Raw genomic sequence first — 8390 nt, forward strand, 5'->3', positions numbered from 1 at the left:
AAGTCACATTTACTTCCACACAAAACAGTCTGTAATATAAGGTGGTTTGGATCACATTTATGATATTTTATTGTTTTTAAATGACATAATTCATGTATATTTTAATGATGAAAGCTGGAAAGACAAACAAGCAGACTCATGCCAAGTTCAAAGTCTGTTCAAATTGAAATTTGAAGGCAAATTATGACTATCAAAGGCAGCCTTTTAAAAATTAGATACATTTTCTAGTGTTTGGGAGGAACTAAGTAAGTAGCAACACTCATGCCTATAAACTCTCTCATCTAATGAGCATTTGCAGGAATCTGGAAGAGTCTGCCAGCACTGAGACGCTGTTTGGACGTCCTCCAGACCACAGATGCACATTTGAGGCTGTGCAGCGTAACAGGACCATCAGGGGAACCCGCTCTATCGGTCCTGGCAACTATCATTTAATCACAATCTTCTCTGCTATTTACATTTTGGAGCAAATCACAGTTTCATGCACCATTCAGTTCTATGCCAAATCTGGGAAACCTAAAATCGGATGCACAGTTTGAGGCTTTGTGATCAATCTAGTAAAAAAAAAAAAAAGCATATCTTTGATGCTTTCATTCTCACCTGGAAGAAACAAACTTTACAGTCACATTATCAGCTGCCTCAACTCTGGCTTCAACACTAGTTCTGTCAATCACAGAAAATAATTGAATTGCTCATTTTATAAAAACAATAAATTATGTTTACACTACATGCACTTACAAATGACATGCATGTTGGAGGGTTTTAATTCTGAAATGTTAATACGCTTATTGTAATGATTTTGAGAATTTTTTTTTTTTAATTTGAGCTATGAAGTGTCTATACTGGCCTACTGGTTACATTCGCATACAAATTATAATAAATATAGTTACATAACAAACCAAAAAAGTCTAAGTGCATTTAAACAGTTTGAATTGTATTGCATTTTAACATTTACTTGAATCAAAACTCAAGCCTTTGGCATAAAGCATGAAACTACGCACAACTGGCGGAGGAACATTGTTTTGGTCCTTGCGTGAGTTGTGCTTCGGCTTCGCTCGGTGTTCCGCGCGGATGAATCTGAAGCGTTTCAAAAAAATGACATCGAAAACTGCACCAACGACAGAAAGATATCCGAAAATACGTCTTATGAGCAGGTAAGTGGCTTAATATATGCTGCTGTTGTTTTGGCTTGTAAAAAAAATTGTTTTGAATTGAATATGACTTTACAGAAGTTTGGCAACACTGGCAGACATTGTTGATATCAGATAATAACGGCGGGAACTGTAACTTGGCAAGGCTATTCATATATAGACCAACTGGTTTAGAGATTGGGATGGTTACCAACATAGCCTATACATTCCTTTGTGATTTTAGCCAATGCACAGCTAACTTGATGCAATGTTGATTCGTGTTTTATTTCGTACTTTTGCTTGCAAACTGTTTTCAGTTCGTTTGCTTTTATTGTGGTTTCGAACTGCTAGATACCTTATGTGACAGTTTCTTGTGATTTAACTCGTTCGTTTGGTGAATATTGTTCTATATTTGGTGTTATATCGCTAGTAAATGTACATTAGGACTGCAATGTTTGTGAAATGTGCTTGACTGAGCAGTAAAAAGAGCGGGAATTGCTCTGCAAAACTAGTTCTATATTGAAAGTATCTGTGACATGCTGTCAAACATCACAGATAGCCTAAGATTTTCATTGCGCTTTAAAAAAAATAATTATGTGTACAGTACAGCACGTACAATGCTGGAGGGTTTCAATGCTGAAATGTGAAGTTAATGTGCTTATTTTAATTATTTTGAACATACATTTATTATTTGAGCTATAAAGTGTTAATAAAGTGTTATAAATTGGCCCATTGGTGACATTTGCATCTAAATGATAATAAATCTACACAGATTCAAAAGTTGAAGTGCATTTTAACAGTTGAGATTGTATTGCATTTTAAAACATTTCCTTGAAGCAACACTATGGCACCTTTGGCCCTCTAGTGGTTGAAGCATAAAACTACATGTAATTTGCGGAGGAACATTGGGGTCTCATTCACTAATAATTGCTTGGATTATTTCGTATTTGTACGCACAGGAGAACTTCTCACGAAAAATCTCTGCCTAATTCACAACACTTTCGTACACACATTAATTTGTTCTTAACGTCGTTCTGATGTTAGTAAATTTTGAGGTTAGGCATTTGCATAAAACACATCTCCATAAGGGCTTTCCGCACTTAGCGTACTAAAGATATCCGAAAATACGTCTTATGAGCAGGTAAGTGGCTTAAGTTATATACTGTTATATACTGCTGTTGATTTGACTTTGCGAAAACAATTGTTTTCAATGGAATATGTCTTTACAGAAGTTTGGCAACAGTGACAGACATAACGATTGATGTTCATATCAGATAACAACGGTGGGAACTGTAACTTGGCAAGGCTATTCTTCATATAGACAAATGACTAAAGCAGTAACTGGTTTAGAGTTTTGCGTTGTTACCAATATAATCATTGCTCTGTGATCCTTGTCGATTAACAGCCAATGTGATGCTATGCAATGTTGATTCGTGTTTGATTTCGCACTTTTAGCTTGCAAACTGTTTTCGGTTCAAAGTTTTGTTTTGTTTTTTCGAGCTGCTAGACACCTTCCACTGCTAATTAGTTATGGGCGATGATCTCTGTGAACCCATGAAACTCCCAGAGGCGAACCACTGAACAATTGTCTATGGGTTTTACCTGCTCTTTGATCCGTTTTATACATTTGTATAAATGCGTATTATACAGACACTTGACATTTAATCTTATTAAGTAGGCTAATTAGTTAATTGGATTTGATAGATTTTTACATTCAATAAAATATTTGCAGTGTGTTTGTAAAAGGTGTTTTTATGCATGTTTGGCCTGAGTTTTGTTGCTTTACAGAGTTCTGACCAGCAGGGGTCACCAGCGTAGCATTTCGAATGCTTCAAAACAGGGAATCGGTTTGCGAAGCAATTGGTTCGATTGATTCGTAGCTTCGAAAAGCCTTGTTTCTCCCATCACTACTGCTTAGCCTATAGCCTGCATTTCTTTCCTTTATTTATTCATTTATTTTGTGCATCATTCTATAGGCCTGTATGCTCGGAGCATACAGTAAAAAAACTTTTCTTTTTTGAGTAAAAAAAAAAAATATAACCAAATATTAAATTATTTTCTTAATGTCTATTAAAAATAAAATATAAAAAAATACGTACACACACAAAAATAACAATACAATAATCTATAGCTGAAAGACGGTCATGTTAAGGTAGCTACATCAAGTATTAATGCGGTTAAATATAAAAATAACGCCAATATCATTATATTAGTTAGTTAAAGTTGAGTTAAATGCAGCCCTAGAATATAAATGATTATTAGGCTTACAGTTCTGATTTAGAGGGAGGCAAAAACACGATTTGGAAGATGGTTTCATGATGTACTCGCTTATTATTAAATGTTAATTTCAGACAAAGTTACCTTTATAAATGTAAAATATTATGAATAGAGTATTTGGTTAAGCATTGACTTGCTACTGTTGCTTTATCAAACACATTGTGCTCTTGTCAAAAAGATCAAACCCTGAGGCGTTTACGTATGGCAGTAATTACCCACTTCACTTGCGGTTTGGCACCAAGAACAATTCAGACTATTATGCTAATCATCTGCAGATAAACAGCGTTTATTCTGTGCGCATCACTCCACCGGTTTAGTTCTCGAAATGAGGCCTTCAGCGGCGTTCAGACCCAATCATGTCTCGTATTAAAAAACTTCACTGCATGTTGCTCAATAGACATGCCACGGATAATGTCTTTCCCCAACTATTTCCTGACACTGTTCTGCTCCTGCCACATCAGACTGAAAATCTGATCCATGTAAACATTTCTGAGAGTCTCAGCGACCGCAGTTCTTTTCCTGGTGTTTCCCTGTCTCCAGCGAGATGATTTGGAGAAGAACTCAAGCCACACAGGCAGAGATCTGCCATATCTTGTCCAGGCAGATGAGCGTTTATAATCTGAGCAAACAAACATCTCTGGCCGGCCGGACACTGTGGTCTCGAACTCATCAGTGTTAGGTTTTGATGAATGCACAAAACTTCTGTTCTTGATGCTTTACTAAGAATAAACAGTTGTTTTTTGCCAGTAAACGTATTATCTTGTTCTGACCGTGGATGTCAATGTAGTGTGCATAATGAAAAGAGTCCTCTGGAGTCGTCAGGTCTCTAGGCTCAGGGTTGGTAAGATTATTTTGTTGTTTCTGGAAGAGACTCTTCTGTTCACCAAGGCTGCATTTATTTGATCCAAAATACCGTAAAAACAGTGAAATATTAGGCCTATTAGAATTGAAAGATGTCATGACATGGATTTTTTAATTGTTTTAATGTGTTTCTTGAGGTTCACTTATGTTAATATATATATATTTTTGCAACAAAAAACAAACAAAACAAATAAACAAAACGAATAAGTGTGGAAATACGATTCTTTTCAACCCTCTGTCTCAAATTTTAAGGCGCGGCTCCTTAAGGCTTGTCAGTAAACGCCACTGTTATGATTGGTTATCGTCATTGCACTGGAAACAATATCAACGCCTGCTCGCTATTGCACGCGAGTAAGTGTTTTGAAAACATCCATATAAAAATGCCATTTACAGACAAAGCATTATGACATCATTCACTTATCGGTTTGTGATGCAGCTGCTGTCAGATTCATGCAGTCGCAGCTTAATCTTGTCAACTAAAGTTTCTTTCCGTACTCTCCATTACTCTGTGCCTCAGTTAAATGCTCTGAACACACATATAATCCTCAGATGCGATCCGGGACGCCATTAAAATAAAGCATCCACTTTTTTCGGACTCTAGAATCCTTCTAAAGTCTGTACAGAGACTTAAACCAGCTGTTTAAACTGGACGCACCAAAGTAAACGTTCTTTCACTCTTTCATTTGTCTTGTTGTCGACAGACTCTATCAGTGTACTGTATCAGTGTATCAGCGTCAGTTATTATGATCTGAACACACATCTGTATACTGTATCAGTGTATCAGCAAATTGTATCAGCAAATCAGTGTTTCAGCATCAGTACTCCAGTCTTCAGTGTCACATGTTAAAATCAATGTTAAATACGGTTGTTGCGTCATATTTTTGTGGAAAATACAATGCATATTTTTTTCAGGATTATTTAATGAATAGAGTTCAAAAGAATAGCATTTATTTTTTATTTCATAAAAACATGTTGTTAACAGGTGGAAGGCTCAACTCATTCAACTGGATAGAGGAAGTTTATTAGTCAATGTGAATCACAAGTATTGAGTCAATAGCTGGTTGTAATTGCAACTACATGTGTCACACAGAGCCGATTATAGATTATCTCATTTACATCTTCAACTCCAGCCTCAGACACCGTGAGTTACACTGTACAATCTCACAGCGCCCTCTAGTGTTACACAAGCTTATATCACTATCATAAATGCATATCAAATACATAACTACTGAGAACAAACCTGCAATAAGAAACGTGTAGTAGCCTACCACTGATATATTTATATGTAGAAAGACTGAATCAAAATATTGAATATAATATACAAATTCATGCCATTATGGGAGGCAAGAGTAAATATTATCATATTAATGCACTGTAAAAGAAGCAATATAATTTTCACTTTTGTTTAGCCTTCAGACTTAAAGCAAAAGTCTAGATGAAAACTGCATTATAATTATTTGAAACAAAATTCTTTTTACTTGACATCTTTATAACTACATCAAGAAATAATGAATAAAATAATGATCATTGCACAATTGAAATATTCAAAAGTCAGTCAAAGAATATTAGTTATATATTATATATATCAGTTACCCTGAACTTACAATACGAGATAAATACAACTTGTAAAGTAGCTTCCAGTGATGATGTTCATGTACGTGTTAAATTAACTTTTGTTTAAATTTGTCTTAAAAGCTAATGATCCCACTTATGTCACATGCCTGTCCTGTCTTGTGTTGCACATGGGTGTTTTGTTATTTTGGGCCATGTGCTCTTGTCCTTGTCTGATCCCTCCCCCTCGTTACCTGATTATTGTTTGAGTTCTTCCACCTGTCCCCTCTTGATTTGTTCCCTTCTTAAGTCTCCTCTTGTTTGCAGTCTTTGTCGGATCGTTGTCTAATGTTCCCTGCTCCCTGCTCCCTGTTCCCTGTTCCCTGTTCCCTGTTCCCTGTGATCCTCCAGTAAGTTTCATGTTCTGTTTTTGTCTTATATTTATTAGTTATGTTTTCCCCCTCGTGGGTTTTCTTTTGTGTTTATGTTTTCTGTTGTAAATAAATATAATTTCTCCTGCACTTGAGTCCTCACACTTTTTTCCTTACCCGTTCCATGACATAACGATCCGACCTAATGAGGACTCAGCGGAGAAGAGGGGCCAAGTCAGAGACTGTTCACGTTGCGTCTGCCCAGTCAGAGACTGTTCACGTCACGTCTGCCCAGCGAGAGACTGTTCGCGTCACGTCTGCCCAGCGAGAGACTGTTCGCGTCACGTCTGCCCAGCGAGAGACTGTTCGCGTCACGTCTGCCCAGCGAGAGACTGTTCGCGTCACGTCTGCCCAGCGAGAGACTGTTCACGTCACGTCTGCCCAGCGAGAGACTGTTCACGTCACGTCTGCCCAGCGAGAGACTGTTCACGTCACGTCTGCCCAGCGAGAGACTGTTTACGCTCCGTTTGCCCAGTCAGAAACTGTGCACGTCCCATCTGCCCAGTCTGAGACAGATCAGGAAATGCCCATTCGTGTTGCCGCCAAGGCACTTATGGACTATCTGGAGCATCTGGCTCGGATCCTGGACATGCCCGTGTCTGATGTCCCAGAGCCGGAGCCAGTGTCTCCTGTCCCAGAGCTGGAGCCAGTGTCTGCTGTTCCAGAGCCGGAGGCAGAGCCAATGCCTGTTCCAGAGCCGGAGGCAGAGCCAATGCCTGTTCCAGAGCCGGAGGCAGAGCCAATGCCTGTTCCAGAGCCGGAGGCAGAGCCAATGCCTGTTACAGAGCCGGGGGCAGAGCCAATGCCTGTTCCAGAGCCGGGGGCAGAGCCAATGCCTGTTCCAGAGCCGGAGGCAGAGCCAATGCCTGTTCCAGAGCCGGAGGCAGAGCCAATGCCTGTTCCAGAGCCGGAGGCAGAGCCAATGCCTGTTCCAGAGCCGGAGGCAGAGCCAATGCCTGTTCCAGAGCCGGAGGCAGAGCCAAAGCCTGTTCCAGAGCCGGAGGCAGAGCCAATGCCTGTTCCAGAGCCGGAGGCAGAGCCAGTGCCTGTTCCAGAGCCGGAGGCAGAGCCAGTGCCTGTTCCAGAGCCGGAGGCAGAGCCAGTGCCTGTTCCAGAGCCGGAGGCAGAGCCAGTGCCTGTTCCAGAGCCGGAGGCAGAGCCAGTGCCTGTTCCAGAGCCGGAGGCAGAGCCAGTGCCTGTTCCAGAGCCGGAGGCAGAGCCAGTGCCTGTTCCAGAGCCGGAGGCAGAGCCAGTGCCTGTTCCAGAGCCGGAGGCAGAGCCAGTGCCTGTTCCAGAGCCGGAGGCAGAGCCAGTGCCTGTTCCAGAGCCGGAGGCAGAGCCAGTGCCTGTTCCAGAGCCGGAGGCAGAGCCAGTGCCTGTTCCAGAGCCGGAGGCAGAGCCAGTGCCTGTTCCAGAGCCGGAGGCAGAGCCGGTGCCTGTTCCAGAGCCGGAGGCAGAGCCGGAGCCTGTTCCAGAGCCAGTGCCTGTTCCAGAGCCGGAGCCTGTTCCAGAGCCGGAGGCAGAGCCAGTGCCTGTTCCAGAGCCGGAGGCAGAGCCAATGCCTGTTCCAGAGCCGGAGGCAGAGCCAATGCCTGTTCCAGAGCTGGAGCCAATGTCTGTTCTAGAGCCAGTGCCTGTTCCAGCGCCAGAGCCAGTTTTTGTTTCTGTGTTTGTTTCTGTGTTTGTGTCTGTTGTTGTGACTGTTACAGTTCTTGTGTCTGTTCCTGAGCCGGTGTCTGCTGTACCTGAGCCGGTGTCTGCTGTACCTGAGCCGGTGTCTGCTGTTCCTGAGCCGGTGTCTGCTGTTCCTGAGCCGGTGTCTGCTGTTCCTGAGCCGGTGTCTGCTGTTCCTGAGCCGGTGTCTGCTGTTCCTGAGCCGGTGTCTGCTGTTCCTGAGCCGGTGTCTGCTGTTCCTGAGCCGGTGTCTGCTGTTCCTGAGCCGGTGTCTGCTGTTCCTGAGCCGGTGTCTGCTGTTCCTGAGCCGGTGTCTGCTGTTCCTGAGCCGGTGCCAGTGTCTGTTCCAGAGCCTCCACCGCTATGGCCGCCCGAGGGGTCTTCACCGCCATGGCCGCCCGTGGGGTCTTCACCGCCATGGCCGCCCGAGGGGTCTTCACCGCCATGGCCGCCCGAGGGGTCTTCACCG

Source organism: Siphateles boraxobius, unplaced genomic scaffold (assembly GCF_051911475.1).
Source record: "Siphateles boraxobius isolate OS27281-9 unplaced genomic scaffold, OSU_SipBor_1 36, whole genome shotgun sequence".
In the NCBI taxonomy this organism is placed as follows: domain Eukaryota; kingdom Metazoa; phylum Chordata; class Actinopteri; order Cypriniformes; family Leuciscidae; genus Siphateles; species Siphateles boraxobius.